Source organism: Lissotriton helveticus, chromosome 3_1 (assembly GCF_964261635.1).
Source record: "Lissotriton helveticus chromosome 3_1, aLisHel1.1, whole genome shotgun sequence".
Lineage (NCBI taxonomy): Eukaryota > Metazoa > Chordata > Amphibia > Caudata > Salamandridae > Lissotriton > Lissotriton helveticus.
In genome coordinates this window covers 1820888384-1820914799 of record NC_136061.1, presented here as the reverse complement: position 1 = coordinate 1820914799, position 26416 = coordinate 1820888384, and the positions used below count along the sequence as shown (strand labels likewise).

Genomic DNA, 26416 nt, shown 5'->3' with positions numbered 1-26416 from the left:
GTAATGAGGCTGATTATCTTTGATTGAAGTTTATTTTTTTTTTAATGATGTGACTAGGCTAATAAAGAGTTTGTGTCTTAGCCCTAGGATTACACATAAATATAGAACTGCTATTGCGTTTATGTGGAACTCCCAGCTTAATGACGGAGATGATTCAAGCCTGTGAATTTATGAAAGATATCAATTCCAGGCAAGTAACTTTTTCATCTCTTCAGTTAGCCCATGCCTTTTCAGTTGGTGTTGTCTGGTTTATTGAATGATACAGTACTGACTGATGGACAAGACCCAGCGCATATGTGTATTATGTGAGAGTAAGAGGATTAAGCTATAGTTGGCTGCTGACTGCTGAGTGTTAGGCAATTAGTATTAGTGTAGACAAAAGTGATTGCATATGAATTGACATTACTATATAATACAAAGGCTAACCATATGGCAGTCTTTATCTGGATATAGAAAGCTGTGTGCTGTTTGGTTTGTTTCATATTGTGAATTGTAAACTGAACTTTAAGGTGCCACTATCTTTCAGGGTTCATTTCCAGGGTTGAGGGATAATGTAGTTATCTTGGAAATAACCATGTTATTCACTGTCTTCTGAAGTGCATATTGTCCTGGATGTGTCAAATCTTGGCTCACAGCGAGTTCCAGTGCTTGGTTGATTGTACTGAGAAAGCAATACGTCCTTATTGTATGGATTTCAAATGGTAGGTAGTGTGAAGATCTCCGTGCAAGCCTGGTGTGCAGCCTCTTGTTTTATTTCTATTGCTTCAATTTAACTTGTAGGTATAGTGGTCCTTTTCCTTAAGAGTCTCTATGGACAAAGCAGAGTGCCTGGAACATTGCTGTTCTAGCTGTAGGTAGCCAGGGAGGTGATTGCGTGACTGGAGTCATGTGTCCTCTTAGGTGAAAGCACGAAACGAGCCCTGAGGCAGCATTTTAAATTAGTTGTATTTTGCATATGATATAGGCTGTTGACTGCCTAGCTTGGAGATTACAAGAGTGAGGATGTCTTGTGATTTTTGTTGGCATCCAAAGGATTGGAAGATGCAACACAGTGTTTTATTGTCTAGAATGCACTCTTTATTATATTGCTGACATGTGATATATGTGAATTGATGGAAAGCTACATCTGAGAAACCACAATGGAGGACACCAAATATTGGAAAACCAATTTTAAGGAAAGACAATTTTAAAGAAATACAAAACAAAAACGAAAATTAAAGGAAACATTTTAAATGAAAGGCAATTTCAAGGAAATATAAAAAATTACATTCAATTTGAGTGGAGTTTAGGACCACTGTGGAATTTTGGGTTCAGGGTTGGGTAATGTTTAGGGTGATGAGGGGTTTTTAGGGAACAGGAATAATTGGAAGTTGGGCATAGAAAGGGTTTTTCGGGGTTAAGAAATGGTCGGAGTGTTGGGGTGGTGAGTTTTTAGGGTTCATGAATGAGTGGGATTTAGGTGTGTGAGGTTTTTTTAGGTTTCAGGCATGGGTGGAATGTAATGGCGTGCGAGGTTGTGGGGTTTATGGTTGGGCGGAGCTTATGGCTGGGGAAGGTTTGTAAGGTTAAATTATGGGTAATGGCTGAGGTGGTGAGTAGTTTTTAGGGTTTAGGAATGGTGGAGTTTAGGGTGGTGAGGGGTTTTCAGCATTTAGAGATGGTTGGAGTTTAGATGTAGAAAGGGGCATTTATTTTAGGTGGTGTGTGTTGTATTGCTATTCAAGTAGGTAATTCCCTTATCCGCCATATTCATCAAAGACACACATTTAAGGAATAGCAACATCTTAGCATTTTTAACCTTAAAATAGCTTACAGTGTTGTTGAGGTAAGTTAAGATATAAAATAAAGTCAAAAGAAAAGCAGTAATTCTGCAAATATTCTTCTTTTATTCTTCCCTTTAAAACGCTGCAAGGGCAACTTGAAGTATAGCCAACACGTCCTTAGCCTCTTCTGGTGCTTAGGCATCTGATATTCTCAAGGCTGCAAATATACATATATAATAACAAATACATTTAAATAAGTGTGAGAAATAATAGTTTTTATGCATACTGTTAGTAACACATGTTTGGGCACACATGGTGTGATACAATACACATTTTCTTCAAAGTGTGTTTCGAAAAAAACTATGAAGATAAAGATGACTGTTTAAAAGCTAAGGTGTGGTAATGTACTAGCGGAGATATATTGGTGATGGTTAACAGGATGGTTATAACTCAGCATAAGGTGATAAGTGGGTGAGCAAAATCTTTGTAATCTAAGGAGATAAATACAGGAAAATTAGAAATAATCCCTGTTAGGACTGGGGAAGAATCTAGTTAAAATATTAGGACCTAAAGTACCTTGCTTCCTTGGTCAGTATGAGGTCTCTGAGGTGCCGTCAAAAACAGACATTTTTAGGTCTCGCGACCTATCGATGCGCGCAAGCGCATCGAGCGGTGCGAGAATTCAAGTAGCCAAAATCCTCGTCAAACTAAGGGCTTTCTGCTGCGGTTTTGTTTACGTTCACGTGAATCACGTGATCAAACAAGAACGCGCATCAGCCTCCCTCCCTCCTAATTGCATTTTTTTAAGGGCCGCCGCACAGCACATCAAAGGGCTTCGCCCAGCGTGCGGTCTGCGGCTTCTCAGCTTCTCCTCCCCTAATTAGTCACTGCTCAGTTTCCCGGCGCACGCATTTGTTGACATTTTTTTTGCCGCACTCCCCACTCGGCCCCCTCCCCTGCCCGCCGTGTCGCATTTCTCCTCCCCCCTCCCCTTCTCTGCCTTCTTTTCCCGGCGCACGCATTTGTTGACAACCCCGGTGTGCCTGGTCTAACTGGACAACCTGTAAGTGCTTCTAATTACATTTTATTAATGTGCATCGAGTGCCAGCGTAAAATAAGCAACGCCCCTATCGAATGGTGCTAGGTTTATTTTTCCATTGGCCATGTTTTGTTTCTGTCTCCCCGTGCAAATTAAGCACTGATGTATGTTGCACAGCGTACACATGTTCTACATTCCACACATAGTTGTAGGATTCCCCACCCTGAAACTCTCCTTCTATCCCTTTACCACATGGTGCACTTTTATTTTGTCAAATATCAGTTTATGACTATAAATTACTTTTCTGCGTACAACACCGTTTATTTACGAGTAAAGCATGTGTGTGCCTGGCCTTTATTTATTACCGGGAGATTCATTGAGACTCCGAGCTACACACAAACAACCTGTCAAGAGTAGCCATGCTGATCAGCTTTAGCTCCAGGGTCGACGATAAATATGAATCATTTCTGCAGCTGACCTTCCGCCATCTCAACAAATTCCGACCCGACTATTAAAACAAGCATTGGCATTGCCAATAGGTCTCGCTTGTGGGACCTTATAAGTATTTAGTTTTGCAGCACAATATCCTTGTTGCACCAAGGATATTGTGCTGCAAAACTAAATACTTATAAGGTCCCACAAGCGAGACCTATTGGCTATGCCAATGCTTGTTGAAATGTGCTGCTGTAACTGGAGTATAATATTAGGAAATGTTGGAGATAGCTGGGCGCTAACAGCGAAGTGGAAAGAATGTGCCACACCTGAATAACAATCCCAAACCTATTGGGCAATTCAGGGAAGTGACATCAGATACCCCGAAAGGAGTAGTGGGGTGGCTAATGTTGCAACATTTCCATACTTTGGTGTTCTTTTTGACAAAAAGGGGTCTTGAGTGGCCCAGCAAACACTCAAGAAAAATACCATAGCTAGAGCAGCAGGAGCAACACTGGATTTTATCAGGAGACTAGAGAGCAAACCCTTATCACCATTATTTAGGATTTACAATGAGAAATGTGTCCTTATAACAACTTTTGGTAGTGAGGTCTTGGGCCACAAGGAGGTTAATGATTTGCATGGGGACGAAAATAAATATCTACGGAAACTTCTAGCTGTCCCGCCGAGTACCCCTGCCTTTATAGTGCACAAAGAACTAAGGAGCAGTGGCACCAATAATATGGTGGATAGAAATATGGTCTTGACCCATACCCTGCTTAAATCAAATTATTTTAGACGACTGCATGAAGCTAGACAGGGAAGCAGACATTCCCTAGTTAGGTTATATCTCAAAACAGGTCACGAAATTAGGGCGCTCTGAGCTCTTTAATCACCCTAGACATCTGCACCTTGGAGAGGTAAAAGACATTAAAGGTCAATTTTTAATTAGGAGATGGCTAGAAAGGGAAAATAGTGAACATATTAAACCCACGATTATATGACAATAAGGCCTGGGATTTTAGAACAACCCTTTTGGTTGTTTATCAATAATTTGCATCATCGCTTTCTTTTAAGCAGATTTATGTTTAATTGTATTCATTGGTGTATTTCGGTCCCCAAGGGTTTCTCTAAGTCAGTGACCCTAAAGCCTTGTTCCTGTGATGATTTTTCGGGCCAAGATTTGTTGTATTTTATGTTTTCTGTGGTTTTTATGGTGATTTACAGTTTAAATCTATATCTTTTAAAAAATGTCCATATTGTGCAAATAAGACCTTCCTTTATATATTTGCAAATGCTGTCCATATATGTTTTAGGGTTGCAAGTTATTTAGCAGGGTCTCTAAAAAAAACTTTGATCAGCCATAAAACTGGGTTGGGTTTTGCAGTCCTGAAGGCAGAAATGCTTTTAAATTTATTTGTATGATTATCTTTTTTTTTGTACTTAGTATTGATTCTGTATAATTTTCAATTTTATCAAGGGATTTGCTGATACTATAGGTTTCATCACGGTATGCTAAATATACATAAGGGCTAAGTAACTGTTTACAAACAACTATGTATTCGTACTGTTTTTTGGGGTTACTCTTTGTGTAAATACACTTTTATGGCTATAATGTGGCAGAATAAAGTTGTATTGATGATGATGATGATGATGATGAGTAGTGGGTTTCATATGGTCTGGAGGCATGGTGCCAAGAGTGAGGCAGCTTCTGTCTTTAAATTTGGATACGTTATTTTTGGCCCTGATCTATATATCGGGTCAGGTTCATCCTTTTGCCATGATGGAACATCCCTACTTCTAATACTTATGGGTGCAAGAGGTCTAATGGTTTGTCAGAGCCCGGAAAGCATTAACAAAGAACCTGCCATACTGTAGGTATGTATATAACTGTCTAGATATCATGAAAAGCTGGGACTTCAGATTAACTGTCATAAATTGATCCTAACACAAGTCCAAAGACTTATTGGGGTTAGTCACCAACACCATAAAAAAGAGTGTTTCCTTCAGAGCAGAGAGTGTCCTGTATCAGGAACAAATGCCATCTACTGGGGAACATCTCTAACAAACCAGGCAGACAATCATTTCCCATCATGGATTCAAGACTTTATGGCTTCCTGTATTGTCCTGAATGCAAGGTTGCATATATGACCCCTGCAGCAATGCCTTGGGGATCAATGTTGTAACAAGAACAATTGGCAGGTCAAGCTGATCTTCTCCATTGCAGCAAGTCCATCTCAACCATAATGGTGCAATGCTCAACATACTCACAGGAGTTTCTTTTCAAAGCTTCAGCTGCAAGTCATATTCATGGATGCTTCCCTGTTAGGATAGGGAGCAGATCTAGAACATCTAACAGTTCAGGGAAAGTGGACAGCCCAGGAAGCCTCATACTACATAAATTGTCTGGAACTGAGAGTATTCCACTTATCCTTCAAGGTATTCTGCCACCCCTAAAGAAGAAATCAGAAATTCAGAGTAAAATAGACAATACATTCACTATTCATATCTAGGTGTTACCTCACCAGCCAAGGAAGTACCAGGTTGAAGCCACTTTCCATGAAAGCACAAACAATATGGACCTGGGTCATAACCATGAAACTGACAGTAACAATGGTGCACATTCTAGGGACAATGAATCAGCAAGATTATTTTCCTGTTTGCAATTATGAAAAGGCTCACAAAGTGGGGCTAGGATGGCTATATAAACAATGTCTTCAAAGAGTGGGGAATACCGTCCATAGACCTCTTTGCAATGTAAAAAACTGAAAATGGCGAGACTTCGCATCTAGACTATCAGAACCCGGGTCTCTAGGCAATGCCCATTTGATCAGTCGGTCAAGACCATTTCTTCACTTTTTCTGCTCCTTCCACTTATTCCTTTTGTAATATTGCAACTGTGCAACTCGGCAGTGAAAATCACACAGTGGACTGTCCTGCAAGCCAGATCTGCTAACCAGACTTCAGTGGAAAATTCAGCTCACAACTTTAACATCATTGAATTTGACAGCATGGGTCTTGAGGTCCGACAGTATGGTCATTTAAATCTTCCACCATGGATACCTTTATAGAAGCAACATGTCCTTCTATTACAATCTGTTATTCCATGAAATGGAGAAGATTCTGCATATAGTGTCATGGTAATGGATGTAATCTAATCACCTGTCAGGAGGACGTTATTTTACCTTACCTGCTTCATTTAGCCGAAGTCAAGCTTCAATTCACGTCAATAAACGTTTACCTGGTCGCTGTTACAATTGCCAGAAAATCTTCAAATAATTTTCCATGTTTTAAAATGCCTGTCATTTAAAGACATTTTGGAGGTGTCAAAGAGAGTTTTTCCAGTTAAATCTCTTTTTTCACCACAGGAATTTAAGATTGTTCATATCAAACCTTTTCAGTCCATGAGCAAGGCTTTTGCACTCTAAGACCTTTCATTGCCTGCACTCGGAGAATGAGCAACTTGCAAGCTATATCAGCAGTAGAGCCTACACTTTTTTCCACTCTTAAAAGGGTGTTATATCCTTCATTCACCCACAAGTCATTTCTGACATTCACAATAATCAAACTATTACTCTGCCTAGTTACCCACTCCAACCAGGGCAACAGTGTGCACTCTTCACTAGATATTAGAAGAGTGCTGCGTTTCTACGTTTGCAAAACAAAAGATCTAAAAAAAGCAAAATGACTGTTCATTCATCATTCTCCAATCAGGCAGTTGATCAATCAGGTTTCTTGCAAAGTGTGGCTACTCACCCGTTAGGGTCTCAAGGCGCTGAGGGGGGGGGGAATCTGCGGTGCAGAGGTACTTCCTGAATCGAGGCAGAGACTGTGATTGCCTGTGATGTTGAGGCAGGAAGTTCCAGGTCTTCGCAGTGAGGTAGGAGAATGATCTTCCTCCGGCTGTGGACTTGCAATCTGTGGGATGGTGGCCATGGGAAGTTGGGCGGAGCAGAGATGTCTAGTGGGTGTGTATAAGGAGAGACGGTGGTTGAGGTATGCAGTTCCGATGTTGTGGAGGGCTTAGTAGGCGTGCGTGAGGAGCTTGTAAGTAATTGTTTGTTTGATCGGGAGCCAGTGGAGGTCTCTCAGGTGGCCATGATATGGCTGCGAAGGGGATGTTCAGGATACGCCTGGCAGGAGTGTCCTGGACCTTCTGCCATTTCTCAAGGAGTTTTCGGGTGGTGCCAGCGTAAAGTGTGTTGCCGTAGTCAAGTCTGCTTCTGACGACCGCATGGGTGGCCATTTTCTTGGACTCAGTGGGGATCCTCTTGAAAATCTTCCAAAGCAGGCTGAGCGTGAGGAAGCAAGAGAACGAGGTGGCTTTGATTTGGCGGTTCATTGAGAGTGAAGAGTCCAGGATGATGCTGAGGCTTCATGCGTGGTCTGTGTGGGGGGTTCTTAGTACTGCGGTCCACCAGGAGTCATCCCAGTTGGAGGGGTTGGAGCCCAGAGCGAGGGCTTTAGTTTGGTCTGAGTTGAACTTGAGGCAGCTGTCCTTCATCCAAGTGGTGACTGCCTTTATTCAATGGCAAGGTTTAGCCACATCCAAACAATTGTTTGCTAGGTTGATATTAGCCTGTAACATTTTATAGTACCAATTAGCGAACAATTGTCTTCCAGCGAAACCTAAGGCTCGCTATACCAGAGGGAAAGCAGATACCACAGCTTGGATTAGAAAAATATCAAATACGGACATCTTCAAGGCAACAACATGGAAATTGATTCACATATTCACATTTCACTACTGTTTAGGTACAGACACATAGGGTGGTGCTAGAATGGGCCAGGAAATCCTGAGATCTGTTTTTTAATTGACCTTCTGGACGATACATCTAGCTTGATACTCTCTCATTGTTTATGACTATAAATGAAAATCCTACGATGCAGAAGAAGAAAAATACTTGTTTATGGTCCGTTTTCTGCATTGAAGGAATCTTCTTTAAAGTCAATAAATGACCCACCAACCTTCCCGGCTGGGAAGGGTTGGGCCCTGGAAAACAAATATCTCACATAGTTCACTGTAAAAAAAGAAGTGACCTTGTGAGGCAATTGCAATTACAGTATATCATGGTAGGCCAAGCTCCTGGAGTCTTATAATGTAGCCACCTATAGGCAATTATAGAGTGCTGCTCAGCAGAAAAACAGATGGACACTGACACCTTGTGTGATATATAAATGTACAATACGTTTAAGAAAAGTGTTACGGATCCATTCACATTACAGAGAATTATTCTAATACTTAAGATTTCAACAAATATTTCTATGATGCAGAACTAGGACTACAAGTAAGTTACCTTTTATTTGTGGAGGCCAATAAAAAGTGTGTGCTATTGTGGGCCCCCACAGCTCAAGTTTGCAGATAGCTATGTTGTCCCAGCCCGTGAAACCCTTTAAGGTTCCTTTTGTGGTCTTTCCAGGAAGCTATAGAGCTACTCATTTATCAACACTAGTTGTGAGGCGAAGTAATACACCACTACATTGGCCATACCAGACCTCTGTGAAAAAGGGATCTGAAACATTTCCCCAGGATTGCCCCTATTCCACAAAAACACTCAAAGGGCAATGAGTCGAATAAAGAAATCTCGGTGGACTAAACTCAATCCAATGCTCAAAGTAAGTTTTTGAAGGAAACTAAGTAGAAAGACTGGTTTGGCCAACTGTCCTTTGGGTGTAAGTATCCCTTTTGCACTGCTGGCTATCCCAGAGAAAGCATATTTGGCTCAGTTCACAAAAGGCGTTTGAGTATGTGAAGTAGGCAGTCTTTACCATGCAAAACCTTTACCACATAGGTAAGTATGTGTACCTTTTTTAAATGACTTACTTTATATGTTATTTTTGTTTGTAACGTGGTTTCTTGCGTGAAGGGTGATTTTAGGGTTTAAGACTGGGCAGATTCACATGCTTGAATCATCCCGATCGTCGAGGTGGGAGTCCAATGGTTATAACAACCAGTATAGAGAAAAACATTTATTTTACAAAATAGCTTAACAAGTGACATTGTTATTCAATTCACATCATTTTAATAAGAACCAAACTCAAGCATGAGGAACTGCTCCTGAAGTATTCTATCCCTCAAGGGCCACCATGCCTCAGATTTCTAACCACATGTTGTGCAAAGGAAGTCCCCCTGAGCTCTGCTATTTTTTTTCGGCTTTAAAACAAAAATTGACAACTTTTGTCTTTTTTTCTTCAACTGATTTGAAAAATCCTTGATATTTCATCTACTAGGTGCACATTCTGACAGGAAGAAGATGTCAGACATCCCTTTAAATAAAATTCGTTTCAGTCCCTGTGGATTTTGAGATAGGCTTAGGTTAGATTCTGAGGACCCACACAAGAAATGCCTTTATTGCTTTCACCACATCATGTTCCTAAGGATTGTAAACACTGATTCACCTTCTCTGTGAAAACTCTTAAAGACAGGGAAGAGCAACTCCTGCTGTGGCTTCAGAAGGGAAAGTCCAAGGAAGATCAAGCCTCAAAAGAAGATGAGGGAACTTCATCTCCTCATGATAAAGCTGAACAGAAGGAGCAATCTGGAGAAAGACTCATCTTAAGAACATAAAAAAAATCATAACGGTCATGATAAAGGATTAAAGGACCTGCAGACAAAAGTTGTGCCTCAAAAAAGAAATACAGAGATAGAATGACCATTCTTCTAACTCTGTTAGACCAGAGACGGCCAGGTCGGAGGCTTCTACACCTAAAGTACTGTCAGCCTCTGAGGTAGAAAGGTCTTCGACAGACCCTTTGTCAATGAAGCAAGCATTGATGAAGAAGTCGTTGACAGGACCACTGCAGACAAGGAAGCCAAAGTCAACATCGGCAACAGTAATACCTATGACAATGATGGTATAGTCGTCAAAGACATCGACGACTGTGGTATTGATTACACTGTTGATAACCATCTTGTCCACTGAAAAAGCACAGATTACAAAACCACCATCAACAGCAGAAATCCGCTGCTTTGATGATGGCACTATCAGCATACTTTTGGTGCTGCAAGAAACATCAACAGATGCCTCAACGTCAACGTTGGCAAAGAAAAAAGGCATTGTTTCTATCACTAAGAAGAGTATTGCAGTCCCTATAATGTCAGAGCAAACCTCACAGAGTAAGGTCTTTACCACCTGCACATCTTCTGATGATGAGGACTCTGACGAAGATGATCCCTTTGTACCCACTTGTAACCACTCAACCCTGTGTCAAATGCCCCAACATTGTTGATGAATACTCATATTTAGAAGGGAAATTCTCTCTTGAGGATCATTCAAAAAGATTCAGATCAATAGAGGGCTTTGCAGAGCAGTATGCCTCTGAACCTTACGATGACCAGGAATGCCAGGCGCAAATGATGCAAGTACTGACTGCTCTTGTTGCCAATCTTTGCTAAATGTTGGCAGATTATTACAGGAGATTCCAAAGTCAAGTCACCCGCCCTACCTCCACAACTGAATCCTAGACCTGATGTTTCACCACCTGCTCGTAATCTGGCTCAAGCATTGGGAAGCCCTACATCATCAAGGACAAGCATGACCGCACAGAACAGTTCCACCCATTTCTATCCATGACGACTACACGAATGAAAAAGAACCAGAAGAGAGTGAGATAACTACGGACCAACCTACAGACTTTTGGTCATAAAGGGATGACTATTGCACCAACTAACTCCCGTCGTGATGACATAGGAAGCTTTCATGCCCTCTTAGAAAGAGCTTAAAAGAGATTCGAACTCCCTATACAGTTAAAACAACCAGACTGCTTTCTTTAAAAGTTTAAGGAGTCAGTCTGGAAATGAATGAAGGCCATGCCGATTGTGGACTACAAATGGGTGAAGAAACTGCATCTAGTAAAAAAATATAAGGTCACAGACAATTCAACAGCTTGCCTTGCAGGACATCCATGAATAGATTTGGTCATTATGCAGTTTGCCCAGAGATGTTTCAGGAACACATCCTTGCCGTGTACTAAATCACCTGACAAGGAGGGAAAATGCCTAGATAATGTAGGGAAACATTTTTTGGCAATGGCAGCAGCTACCACTTTCAGAGCTTACAATGCCTTAGCCATTCTAGCCGGAGCAGCAGTTATAAGGTGCCAGGGATGGCACATTCTTTAAACTGGAGGTGCTGCAAACATTTTGGATATGTCATATCATAGTGAAGCCTTGTTTGGCAAACATGTGGCCGCCACCCTTCACTCAATGAAATTTAAAAGAGACAATAACATATTTGGATGTTCAGCAACACCACCATCTTCAGATCTTTTGAGGCACAAAAAGACAGAGGCTTTCCACATCCACCGTAAATTTCCAACCATATCGATATCAGCCATATCCACAACAGTAACACGGTTCCCGTCCAGAATACCCACATCAGCAGTATAGACAACCGTCATTGACAGCCTGATCAAGACAACCCCCCAACATAAGAAATTTACGCAAGCAAGCAGAGGAGAGGACTCCTGCAGGGGACTGTGGCACCAGGCTAATAGAAGGCTCTCCAACTATAGAAACAACTGGAGATGTATTACAATCAGTGGGCACTGGCTCTCATTCAGTACAGACACACCTTATAATTTCTACGCAAACCTCCCCAAGTTCCACTTCAGGGAAGATCACCTCAACATTTTCATTGTTAAAATTGGAGATTGTTTAACTACTAGGAACAAAAGCACTAGAGGGAGTCCCTTTCTCTGAGTGAAATATAAAGCTTTCTCTCCGTTTTTTTCTTTTCAAGAAAACATCATTAAAAAGGAAGCAAATACGAGCAGCTGAACAAATTCCTAGATAGCAGTAATTCCTGATAGTTATGTTGCAGGAAAAATCAAAGTTGCTAAATCAGGGAGATTTATGACTTCATTAGACCTCGGAGACACTTATGTTAATAACCCAGTTCACCTAAAACATCAAAAATACATAACGTTTAGGGTGGTCATATGCCATTACCAGTTCAAAGTTTTGTCCCTTATACTCAATTTCTAATTCATCAGCTCTCCACTACAGCTTATCTGAGAAGAAAGGGTAATCTGATTGTCCTGTTTCTAAATTACTGGCTTCTCAAGTGTCTTTCGTTTTGAAAAGTAGAAATTATATAAGTATGCCTTCAGTTATTCAGAGAGCTGGATTTAACCTTAATGACTTCAAACTATCAACAAACACACAAAAGGTGATGGGAGGAACGCTTGCAATACGTTTTACAACTGGCAATTGCTTGGGTAGCATTAAAACTTATCATTCTTAAGCCCACCATGCTACCTCAGTTTGGACCTGGCTCTATGCAAATCAATTTTAGCCTGTTCCAATAGAAACCGTCCAGCATGAACTGCCAAGCCAGGTCCTTCCTGAAGTAGAACTCAAGCAATCCAACACTGGTTTCTCTCTCATTGGGGCTCTTCAGTAAGGTGTAGCTTGTTTCCAGTGGTGCAGTGAGCAAGGGACCCACGTCTGGTTATACCCATGCCATTTAGTATGTTACATCAAACACAACAAAGATGATGGGACGATGCTTACAATAAGTCTAGCCACTGGCAATCGCTCAAGGTAGCATTGCAACCCATCGATCTTTTGCCCACCATGCCTCCTCAGTTTAGGGTAAAGAGACAAGATACCGAGGAAAAAAATGTGAACTACAACAACATTGAGTGAAACATATTGTGAATGGAAATATTGAGTGCAAGAATATCGTTTTCAAGAATATCGATTTAAAGGTAAGTAATATCAATTTTAAAAATATAGAAGTCATTTATATTGTTTGTAAAAAATATAGGGGCCAATTACGATGTCGGGTGGAAAGGCTCCTCCAGACAGTTGGAATCTCCTCGACTGTGGCGGAACCCTTACAAACGACTCGATCAGTTTACATTCCGCCAGACCGATTATGATGTTTGTGGTCGGAAAGTAAACAGCGCAATCATTCTAAATCGAGTCCGACTGGCTCACGGAGTATCCGTGTCGGTTAACACCGCAACATGCACCTCTGTGGACAGCGTTTCCGACCTCGCCATTACAATGTCAATTTCCAACAGCCTTTCCGAGTTGGCCTGCCCGACACGAAAATGCTTTCGGCTGTCCGACACGAAAAGGCTGTTGGAAAGGTACTTTGGGGGACCCAAGCAGGGCAGCCTTCATCGTGCAACCTCCGGGTGGGGGCTGAGGGGGTACCTAAGGGACCCCTCTGCAAAATCCTGTACTGTGTGACAGACACAATGAGATGCTCGCTACAGGGTGCAGGGTTTTACACTGACCTCCATTTCCCCATAAGAGCCTATGTTACTGCTGGTTGTCAGGCAGAATACAAGCTCCTATAGGAAACAATGGGACTCCGACCGAACAGTGTTCAGTCGCATCGTAATCAGGTGGGCGGAACTGCCAACCGTGAGTCGGTCCGTCCCGATTCCGAGTCGATGTCGGGCTAAAAGTTTCCGCCAGACATGAGGCCCCAAGTTATTTAAAATATCATTTTTAATTATTATTATGTTTTTAGTATATATTTAAAATGTATATGACGTTATTTTTTTGGTATAATTATTGTTTATGTTTCTTACTATATTACATTTGACGTTTTTTTAGTTCTGTAGTGGGTTAATAGGGGTATAGGGTGGGAAGTAATTTTTTTAATTATAATAAATGAAGGATTCATTTGTAATTAATATTATTGATTTATTTGATTTTTAATTTTGTTAATTCTGTTATCTTTTTTTAATGTAAATATTTTTGAGGGTTGTGGCATTTATAGGCGTAAAGGGTGAGAAGTAATTGTATATTTAATGTATTAATAATTATTTATTAATTAATAATAATTTATTAATGGTTAATTATGTCAGTCATAATCACTTTATTCGGTTAATTAAAAGCATAAACGCATATTAAAAAATCCACTGAGTAAAAACAAGATAATACGCAATCATTGAGAAAATTAATTATGTTAATTGTGTAAATATGTTTTTTAGGTATGGGTTGTGGGGCTATATCTATAAAGGGTGGAAAGTAATTTATTTTTAGTTAATAAATAATTAGTTGGTATTTAGTAATAATTAATTAGTTGATCCTTAATTATGGTAATTGTGTAATTACGTTTTTTAGGTGTATGTAGTGGGCTTATAGGGGTAAAGGGTGGTAAGTAATTTAATTTTAATAAATTAATTATTAGTTGTTAATTAATAATTAAATAATTAATTGTGTTAATTGTGTAATTAACTTTTTTAGGTGTTTGTTGTGGGGTTATACAGGTAAAGAGTTAGATGTAATTTATTTTATATTAATTGATAATTAGTTGTTAATTAATAATAATTAATTAAATGATAATTAATTATGTTAGTTGCGTAATGAAATTTTTTAGGTATGGGTTGTGGGCCTATATAGATAAAGGGTGGAAAGTAATTACATTTTTAATTAATTAATAATAAGTTGTTAATTAATAGTAATTAATTATCATTAATTATGTTAATTGTGTAATTATGTTTTTATAGGTGTGGGTTGTGGGGGTATAGAGGTAAAGGGTGGAAAGTTTTTAATTAATTAATAATTAGTTGTTAATAATAATTAATTGATTGATAATTATGTTAATTGTGTCATTAACGTTTTTTGGTGTGACCTGTGGGGCTATACAGGTAAAGAGTGGGAAGTAATTTATTTTCAATTCATTCATAATTTGTTGTTAATTATTAATAATATGTTAATTGATAATTATGTTAATTGTGTAATTCATTTTTTTAGGTGTGGGTTGTGGGGTTAAAGGGGTAAGGGGTGGAACTGTATTTGGTTGAATGAATTTAGATTTAGATTTTCATAAATAATATTTGTTTAATCGAGAAATAATTATGGTAATTTAGATGCAGGTGTTTTGTTTTACAGGGGTAAAGGGTGGGAAGTAAATTAATTTTACATTTGTAATATTAAATATATTTCTAATTTGTATTCAACATATTTCTAAATTTATTTATTGTTTTTAAATTATTTTACTTGTTTTTAACGTTGCACTGACTAGAGAGGAAGTTGTAAATTTTACCCCTCCCAAATCCAACTCTTTCCCTACAGTTGCACTGACTGGAGTGGGAATATAACATTTCAATATTTACTAATTTATTTTTCATATTTTTGTAATTTAGAAAAATTATGTGTTCAATTTATTATAGTAATAATATTTAAAAATGTCAAGATTAGTTGTTGGTAAATTATTTCTAATGACATTAAAAAAAATATGTGTTTACTATTTATTTTAAATTAAATTAGTTTTCTTTTTACTTTTTTATGTTTTTGGTATATTTAAATATGTATGCATATATTTTTGATAATATAGTATTTAAGATTTTGTAAATCATATTATTATTTAAAATATTAGTTTGTTTATATATGTATGTTTATATTTTTATACGCGTTTACATTTTTAAAAGTAAGTTTATTTGTTATATTTGTTAAAATATACATTTAAATATATTTTATTTTTATAAATTAACGTTAGTATTTAGTATATGTTTATTTTAATATTTTAAATTATGTATATATATATTTAAAAATAGATATTTAATACAACTATATTATTGTAAACGATATTCCAGTTCCAGTTTTGCCCTACGTTGATGGCTGGCTGCTGAAGATGGGCTTGCCTCAGGCAGTATTTGCCCATTCTCTAGTCTACGGCGAACCTTCTATACTTGCTGGGGTTCAGTTTCACAATGCCTAAGTCATAGCTGACTCCCTCTCAGATGCTCCTTTTTATCCGAGCCATTCTGGACAAAGTGCAGTTCCACTCCTATCCTCCTGAGGAGGGAGGGCCAGGACATTCAGAGTATGATCCTAATGTTTCAGCCTCAGTCATGGATTTCCGCGAGACTGACTCTGAGACTGCTAAGTCTGATGACATCCTGCTGGTGAAGCACACTCAACGGAATATGGGGGCTCTACAGTGGGAAATGAAGGCCCAGTGGACACAGCATCAGGGGAATCTTTTTGATTTGGTCCAGATATCAGAGGAAACTGCAAAAGATCTTCAGTGGTGGCTAATGAACCACGATTGGGTCAGTGGCAGACCCCTCTCCCTTCCCCACCCAGAGCTCACAGTAGTGACTGATGTGTCACTCCTGGGCTGGGGCAGCCACCAGGGAGAGGTGGAGATCAGAGGTCTCTGGTCTCCAGTGGCATCTTGGATTCACATTAACTTGCTGGAGGTGAGAGCAATTCGCTTGACATTGAAAACCTTCCTCTCCATAAAGGGATGGTTGGTTCAGGTGTTGACGGACATCATCACCTTACCACGTTAGCCAAACTATCACGGTGCCCGCTTAGCTCCCCCTCCCCTCCATGGAGGAAGTGAGGTTACATTTCCATGGACCCTAAAACTTTGCTGCCATATTACATTGAACCAAAAATCACCGGGTAGACAATCAGCTCGTTGAAGAGTTCACTGGATCCATGAAGGGGAAAGCAGTGCAAAAACATATCATCTTCAAGTGAATTGTTCTGTTCATTAAAATCTGCTACATGTTAGACAAGCAGCAACCTACTGACGGCTTGCTGGCTCATTTCATCAGAGCGAAAGCCGTGTCAGTTGTGATAGCTCATAGTGTTCCTTTCCTGAACATCTGTCAAGCTACTTCATGGACATCCTTTCACAGATTTATCAAATACTACTGCCTTAACAATCAGGTATGTCATGCTTGGCTCTTTGCCTATTCGGTCCGCTAGGACTTTTAGGTCTGAGCCAGTTTGCAAACCCACCTCCAGGTAGATATTGCTTTGAAGGAATCTGCAGCTAGAAGTCTCTATTTCATAAACAAGTTACTTACCTTTGGTAATACCTTATCTTGTAGATACTCTATCTAGCTGGAGATTCCTTACCGATCTTCCCATCCTCCTCATTCTGCGCACTGGTCTTTTTCTAAGATTACTGACGTTACTCTGTGCTTCTGACACAGAAATAGTTATAAACTGAAGTAAGTGTACTGGGGTGGCGACTATATAGGCACCATGCACAACACATCCAGTGCAGACAATGCCAACACAGAGGTTCAACGCCTTCTACCAGGGGAAAAGTTTTTTCTGGATACAGTCTATGCATGGGAAATATTCTAAGATAAGAAATCTGTGACTATACCAGATAAGGTGTTACTGAAGTTAAGTAACTTGTTTATTAGGTCTGAGATTCCTAAATCCACCTCCTCAATTTATGATGACCATGAACACATCTCTTACAGAATGTTAGCTCATTTACAAGCACTAGAGGTCCTTGTGAAATGGTCAGCTCAAGAATCCAAACTACACATAAACATGTTGATGCTTATAGCAGTGGCCCTAGTGCTTCAGTATTTGCTTCCAAGACTAAATGATTCATCGGTGGTTGTTCGTATAGACGATATGACAACAATGTTTTATCTGAGTAATCAAGTAAGGACAAGGTCATGCCTGTTAACAACAGAACCTTAGAAGATATTGAGATGAATTTTGCATTACCAAATTAACTTGAAAGTAAAGCAGGTTTCTGGAATGAACAATCAATCTGTGGATTCTCTAAACAGAACAACCATAGATTATCATGAATAGAAGTTAGACCACGGTGAACTGAATGCCATCTTCCAGACCTGAGGCGGGCCTCACCTAACCTTGTTTATGACACATCTCAATCGCAAGTGTTGATTTTTTGATAGCAGATACCCTTAGACAGGAACAGGGAGAAATGCTTTCCAAATAACCTGAATGGGGATATTAGCTTATGTTTTTTCCCCTCTTCCTCTAATTCCTAGGTCATCAAAAAAGATGAATGAGTAACCATGTTGCATCTTTCTTGTAGCTCTAGCAATGCAAAGACAGTAATGATTCACAGAACTACTTTTCCTATAAGAACAAAAACACATTTGGTTAAGTAATTGCCTGCATGAACGAGGAAATGTAAGGCAGCAGAGCCTTTGCAATGGCTGATGAAACAAAAAAGATTCTCCCTAAAATCAGGGAGGAACTTCACTTTGAATGAGATTGACACATTCATGGAGGAGGTAGAAATAATGTTAAATAGTGATAAGGTACCTGGTTCGAAATCTCCAAAGCAGTCTCCTAGGCAACCTGGTATATGTAAGAGGAAGTCAGTCATACTACTGCAGTCCAGTCAATAGCAAGGTCTACTCCAAATAGCGTAAATCCATCTAAAACAAGTTCACCAACTAGTGAACGATCACCTACCCCCACACTGCCTGTTGATACCCCAGTTGAACCTACAATTATATGTAGAAACAGGTTTGCTCCATTGGAACTTGGTAAGGTAGAGTTGGGAAAAACTACTGCCACTAGCCCAAAAAGCAGTGGCAGTTCCTCTGCTAAGGCGGAAGAGAGTCGCCTGACTTAACAGGCCAACAAGGAAAACTATTGATAATAACTCATTGTTATCATCATTTTATTTTCCGTCTTTGCTCAGGGGCTGCTCTTCTCACGGAGCAGGGCAGGAGTTGTTTGCCCACTCCAACTGCACAAACCGTAATGCGCACTTTGCATGTTTTGTGCCAGGCTGCATTACAGCCTGGGTGCAGGACATGCCCAGCCTCCCATTCCCTGGCTGAGAGCTGAACTACGCCACTCAGACCCATCATAATGCTGCTGTATTATGATTGGCTATGGGCAGCCTGGGAACCAGGAACTTTCTGCTTCCTGCCATGGAAGCAGGCGAAGAGGAACGAGAGGCAGCGGCAACAAGTAATTGCTTAAATTTCTTTTTTCATTCCCTCCCCCTCTCCCCCATGACCTGCCCCCCGCCATGCCCCCCCCCACTGCTGTTGAATACCAGCCTCCACTGCCAAAGAGGAGGGAACAAGCAAGCCAGTCGGTATAGACTATGCTGGAGATTATTTGGGTGACAAAGCCAAAGCACATTCTACCAAAGGAATATGTATGTCTGCTATTCCATTTGCCGATGTGCCTTTAACAGATACCTGCTGAGCTCCCAACTGGAGTAAAAGGTATACATTCACATATCATTATTGCCTGGATGCCGCTGTGAACACTGATGCAGTTGGTCTAGCAGACGTTCACTACCTATTTTAATGAGGTGACGTCATCTGTATCTTTTAGGATTTATCTTTAACATCTCCTTCCCAAATCCAGCATATGTGTGTGTGTGTTTATTATATATTATAACTGCATATATGCTTGCTATGTAGATTCAATCACATGAATCAATGAAAGATACTAGAGAAAATCCAAATGACTTAGCTTTACACTCTGTTTCTCCAGTATTTATAGCTTTTTATAGATTCACATGTGACTCTTCCTCCTTCCAAGTTGCAGCTCACCTCAATTATACCTAGGCTGTCCAGTTTTAGGTTTAAACCTATAATAACTGATAAAACCGCTCTGAAAGGGAAATAGCCCTCAACAGTGTAAACATATAAACACTGAAAAAACACCTGCACAACCACAATGCTATTCAAAGAAAGGAAAAGGAGAGTGAAAGAGTAATGCTTTCCTTCCTGAAGGGGCCAATACAATGTAACTTTGTTATACAAGCTACCAGCAAGAAGGACTGGGCTAATATTATTCTGCTTGAGTTTTGTTGTTTAGGGATGTCAATAAAATATTGTTTCTTCTTCCTTTTGGTTTTTGCATTTTTTTTTTTGTTACAGCTTTGTGGTTTTTTGTCTAAAGATGCAGGGGTTAGAAGCATGTTTTAGGCCTTGTTTAATTATTGTATTAACTGTAGAGAATCAGGAAATATCAAAATCATATTTGATATTTTGGCTGTGTTTGTTTCTTTCACTGATAGGTAAAATAGATGGTTTCATGTGCCATGTTAGAGTGACTAGCACTTTGTAAGCAAATTAATGTTGGAGAGCAATTCAGAAACTTTTATTTTACAATGTATGAGACATGGTTTGCAATGATGCAATAAAAATGTTCCTTCACCAACCATCGCATTTGAAGTAAATGAAACCTCACTGTGGTACTCTGTACAAGTTCTAGATCCCTTCAGTAAAGGGTCATTTTCTCTGTAGTTTCAAAAGTGCTGCTCTATTTTTGACAGCTTCAATAAATCAACATCTCCTTTGAGACAGCAACCTTCCCGGAGAGCTGGAAGCACGCCGAGATCAATGCCTTACTCAAGAAACCCAAGACGGACCCCAAGGACCTCAATAACTTCTGACCCATCTCCCTGCTTCCATTCCTGTCGAAGGTCACCAAGAAAATTGTCAACAAACAACTGACCCGCTACCTCGAGGAGAACATCCTGGACCCATCCCAGTCCGGTTTCTGCAGCAACCACAGCACCAAAACCGCCCTCATCGCTTCCACCGATGACATCAGGACCCTGCTTGACAACGGAGAAACAGCGGCCCTCATCCTCCTGGACCAGTCAGCCACCTTCAACACGGTCTGCCACAAAACACTCCGAACACGCTTACACGACGCCGGAATCCAAGAGAAGGCCATGGACTGGACCACATCGTTCCTCTCCAGCAGAACTCAGAGCGTCCGCCTCCCCCTTCCACTCCAAGGCCACTGAGATCATCTGTGGCGTACCCCAGGGCTCATCCCTCAGCCTGACGCTGTTCAACATCTACATGGCACCCCTCACACACGTCGCCCGACAGAAAGACCTCAACATCATCTCCTACGCCAACGACACCCAGCTGATCATCTCCCTCACTAAAGACACTCACACTGCCAAAACCAACCTCCACGAAGGAATGAAGGACATCGCTGAATGGATGAAGCTGAAGCTGAACTCAGATAAGATGGAGGTCTTTATCCTCGGCCCCACCCCCTCAGCCAGGGAAGACTCCTGGTGGCCGACAACACTGGGAACAGCACCGACACCCACCGACCACGCACTTAACCTAGGGGTCATCCTCAACGCCACCCTCTCCATGACTAAGCAGGTCAACGCCGTCTCCTCATCCTGCTTCAACACCCTCCGAATGCTCTGCAGGATCTTCAAGTGGATCCCCACCGAAGCAAGAAAAGCAGTCACCCAGGCCCTCGTCACTAGCAGGCTGGACTACCGAAACGCCCTCTACGCAGGAACATCGGCCAAGCTCCTGAGATGGCTGCAACGCATCCAGAACGCCTCGGCATGCCTGATCCTCAACATCCCCCGCCGCAGCCACATCAGACCCCATCTGAGAGACCTGCACTGGCTCCCTGTCAACAAGAGGGTAACCTTCAAGCTTCTCCTCCACGTGCACAAAGCTCTCCATAACACTGGCCCAGCATACCTCAACAGACGACTCAGCTTCTACACCCCCACCCACCAGTTCCGCTCCGCCGGCCTCGTCCTCGCCACAGTCCCTCGCGTCCGAAGAATGACCGCCGGGGGCAGATCCTTCTCCCACCTCAACGCCAAGACCTGGAACACCCTCTCCACCAACCTACGGCAGACCCAAGACCTAGTGGCCTTCAGAAGACTATGTAGTGCGCTTTATTAGTGTCTTGATTGATTGATTGATTGAGGGCATAAACGCCCAGTTCAACGCAAATGTTGCAGAACCTGCCCAGAGAATCTTCAAGTGCATCAGTATTGGTATGCGTAGCTAAGTTAGTGGCCAGAGTTAGCACATTGTGTATTGGCTGTTGGCTGTCTCAAGTGCCAATGTTGAGAGGGCAGGACTATTTTTTGAAAAGAGAACTGGTGTACTGTTGTTATGAAATGTTATATATATTGTTTCGTATTATTTGCACCAAATTGTCTGTAATTATTTCCCCACCTTCGGGTGCACATATATTGTTTGTGTTTGAAATATGTGTATTATTTTAAATGAGGTATAGTGTGTCAAACTTGGACATATTGAGAATTGAAATTGTGTTAATTACAAGTTTTGAAATGTGAAGACTGAAATTAGTGCCTAAGAAATAAGTAATTTAGGTACTGAGTCTGTCTAAATAAATAGCAGCAACATAAAATCGAGACCAGGTTATTTTTCTTGTTTGAATAGATTAATGGTGTCCTACCTGGTCCCGTAAGGACAAGACCCCCCTTTGGTCCAAAGGTTTAGATCGGGTAGTCCCCGCGAGGTTTCAGCAATAGAATCAGCCCACACTCCCTAGAAGTTACAATATCCAGGCTGTCGAATCAGCCTGTGAATAATGTCCGAGGAAGAGACACTTATCTTTCACTGAAGCGCACATACAGCAATTAATCTCTGGACCTTCACCCTTTGCTTCTGTCAAACTTAGCACAAATGCACAACAACAAAATGAAACAGATAAACTAGTTCGGCTACAGAAAAAATACACTCGTACTGAACTACATGGTCATTTTTCTATTCGAACATTTGAAATCGGGCACCATACCTTGGGGCCTACAAGTTAAAAACGTACCCGTGGTCTTTGCAGAGGACACAGTATACAAGAAAGGATTCAGTTACATTGCCACCAAATGCAGTAGAGACCTAATGGTCTATACAGTAGAGACGGCAAAGAGACTATGCCTAAAAGAACAAGAGGAAATTGAGGCTTTGATAAAAGCAATCCAAGACAACCACAGTGTAGTGGAGGCAAAAACCCTACTAGACAAAATAGAGAAGGAGATCCAAACCTTTAAAGACAATACAATTAATTTCAGGACCAATAAATTTGAAAAGGACCTCAAATCGTTCAAAATTGAAACAGTGTACCCTTATTTAAGTGAAGATTAATATTCCCAAATTGAATCCAGCCGGGCCCTTTCTCAGTACCAAGACCGCTCAAAAATTGATTTCTCACGTTTTCAGAAAGCTCCTCATCTGACTCAACCGGGGATTCAGTCCCACGAGAAGGTCCATCTAAACGTAATAATTCTTTTTTAGAGAAAGGCAAGGCCAGAATTAGAGTAAGGGTCAAACCTCAGCCGCAGGCATGGGAAATGAGGACGCGGAAAAACTTTTACAAAACATAGATGACTCCTCTATAATTAATCTTTCGAACAAACAGTTGTCCGCTCATGAGAAGTCAGTTCTAGAACTAGGTGTAAAATTTGTTCCAGTTACTCACACAGATTTAACAAACCTTAAAATCGAGGCCCTGGAATTTTGTAGGAAAATGCGACTCAAGGCTTTTTTCCAGAATAAAGAAAACACCAAAATCACAGAGCCATCCAACCTCTCTAATAAATCATCATTCATTCCTCCAGCACACAGTATTCCTAAAGAAATCCTTGCTTATGAACAGGCGGTCCTTTCATCAATCACACAATTGGGAAACAAAAAAAAACATTTCTTAAGAGAAACATCACGAAAGATTAACAGATAGCTATCAGCAACCCACAGAAAGATGACACGATAGTGGTAAAACCCGCCGATAGATATCCTGGCGTTTACCCTGAGCAGCATTTGCTAATTTGAGTAGGTGAAGGGAAGCATTCTCTTACCGTCTGCTTCTAAGGCTCCTCCGTGCAGTGGACCCGACGAAATGTCCCCGATTGTTTGGCGGCCTTCGAGGTGTTGAGACCGGGATCTCGAGTGAGGAGAGTGTCCGGCCGGAAGTGATAACGCTAACGGCCTCTGGTTACACTGGGAAGCCGATCGGAGAGAACCTGGGATCCAAGAACCAAAAGAGATGAGAATCACCAACTCCCCATAGTGCGTTGCCTGGCGGACGATGATCTATCGCCGGGCCGGAGTGAAATTCGTGTTGCCCGGCTCCCCTTCGGAGGGACGCCCGATCACGATTACGACCCGCCCCGGGAACCCGTGGAGGGCTCTCGAAGAGCGGCGAGGGCTGGTTTAGCCTTTTGGTGCCTCTCCTTTCTGTCGCCTGGTCCTGACAGGGCTGATTCACTCGTTATTGTGGGCACAATTCGTAACTGGGATGCTCCCAAATTCACTCAACTCTCGTTTAGCTTTTGAATAAATAGGTTTACACTAGGGTGTGCATGCTAGACACTTACATAGCTGCTTTAACACGCCTGCAGACTACCCTGATCCGGTAGGCTCGGAATTGGGGAACAGGATGGCCGCCATTGTTGCTCCGCCATTGTGTGACGGCGCGGATCGCTCTCAAGGAGGCGCCGCTGTGTCTGCCTTTGCTACATTGACGTGTTCCCCGAATGAATCTGCACTTGTGGAGACGGGGATGGCTTTGGTTCATGAACTGGCTGTGGATGACCCTGTTACATATGTGATTGTCTCCTTGGGGCCTATCCCTGAACTGCGAGTTGGGGAACAGCATCGGTCCATGGTCTGGACGACGCCGGCGGGGTTTCAGCGCTTCCCGCTTCGTGTGATTCCTTTTTCAAGGCAGGCGGGACTGTCCTCGGACTCGAGACTGTTGGTGCTGTTGATACTGTTTCGATCCGTCTTCTGCCGTGCATCATTGGCGATAATCCGGTGGTTTGTGTTCTACGGCATGTTGGCACTGCTGGGTCCTCCCGGTGTATTCGGACCTTTTGTGCTACTTTGTGTCCTGTCTGAGAACTGGTTTGACGATGGTACTATTGACAGAAGAGGCCAGGGGTGACTTTGTTTGGGACATGGGGGGACTTATAGCTGGTCTATGGTGATTTAGGGGCGCTCTGCTGAGCTGTAATTGATTGCGTTACACATGACTGCTGTTATCTGTATTTTTCTACCGTGGCTGGTTAGACTTTTTTTGCATGCGGAGGTGGGAGGGACCGGAACACTAGACCGAGGGCCCTTCTCCTGAATTTTTCTTTTTCTTTTTCTCTTTTTCTTCTCTGTATTTCGGGTCTCTTATTTAGGGCGACAGGCACGCTGCTGGGGGTGGGGTAGGCCGTAGCCTTCTGCAGGGGTGCAGGGTTGGGGGTTGGGGGATGGGTTTGTTGTTTTGTTCCTTTTCTGTCTCTATGGCCCTTTGCCCTTTTCTTTTTCGATGTCGTCGTCTTCATGTCTCCCATAGTGTGTTTTGCCTTGAGGGGTGGGACTAGTTCGCCATGATTGCTTAGTGTTTATTGCATCTCTCCTTACCCTGATGCCCCTCCCCCTTCATTATCAATCTATGTACGTCGCTGGCGTAACTTTTGCTTTAGTTGGCTGTGCTGGGGGACTGTATGACTGTGCGACGTTGATTCTATTTTATTTTCCGTTATTGCAAAATGAACCGACTCAGATCCTTCTCATTGTGTGCTACTTTAACTGTATGTCATATCCTGGATGCTCGTCAGCCCTCGACCTCCGGACCGCTGTATTTTGTACGCTATATTGCTTCTTTTTGTACTTTTTCCTGATCTGCGTAGCGGCCGGCCGGCTTGGTTGTAGGCCTATGGGTGTATTTCTATGTTGAAACAATAAAGGTTCTTTAAATTTTTTTTTACAAAAAACGCCGATAAAGGGGGTGGACTGGTGGTATGGTCCAAAGAAAAGAAAATTTTTGAAGCAGACAGCCAAATAACAAATGAAGAATGGTATAGGTCATTGAATGAAGATCCCACTACCCACATACAAAATGAGATTAAGATCAAACTCACAGAGGGATTTGACCAAGGGATTCTAGGTCCCAAAGAATTTGAATATTTGAATAAAAAGAACCCACGCAACCCGGTAATTTATTTTTTACCAAAAATCCATAAAAATCTTTTGGAGCCGCCTGGGAGACCTATAGTCTCAGGGTGCGATTCAATCCTAGAGCCATTGATAGCCGCTTTAACCTCTTCCTGTGTAATAACTCAGTCTAAAGAGTCACGCTGATCCAAGGTCAGTGAGGGGAGTTGGATTTCCCTCAACCAGCCATCAATAAGATTCGGTTCGATAACTTTGTTCTCCCTATAGATTTCTTGGAAGAACTGTCTAAAAAGCCTCTGAATGTCCTCATCTGATGTGTATACCACATTATCCTGGATAATTGAACTGATGTTGTTGCGAACTTGGTCAGTCTTCGACTTCCAGGCTAAAAGTCTGCCTGCCCCTTCGCCATACTCAAAATGGGCAATTTTACTGGCTTCCCGTCTTAGCATGATACGTGTATTCAACTCCTGAGGCGGAAAGCCGGGAGGTAGTTTGTTTTAAAAATTGTTGTTTTCTTATTTTGTGCTTTTAAAGACCACTTACCCCCTGATATCATCACGCTTTGGGAATGCGCACTTAGCGCTGCTTGTCTTCAGGCATGGAATGCTTTTCACCAGCGCCTCGCCCAGCCCGCAGGCCACGCCCCCTTCGGAGGACAAGCCCACCGCCCAACCCTATAAAGGGACGCTGAATACTAGCGCTGCCGTTTGCTGTACCACACTCCTGAGGCGGAAAGCCGGGAGGTAGTTTGTTTTAAAAATTG

At 41.5% G+C, this 26416-nt stretch overlaps 1 long non-coding RNA gene across 1 annotated transcript in view; it reads right to left on the bottom strand.

Moving 5' to 3' along the window:
* Nucleotides 1–1917: 1917 nt before the first annotated feature.
* The window catches only part of LOC144825170 (uncharacterized), a 309868-nt gene continuing 285369 nt past the window's right edge, over nt 1918–26416 (bottom strand). Inside the window, exon 5 of the long non-coding RNA XR_013609312.1 lies at nt 1918–1980. This is a non-coding gene — a long non-coding RNA (uncharacterized LOC144825170). The remainder of the gene's footprint in view (nt 1981–26416) is intronic.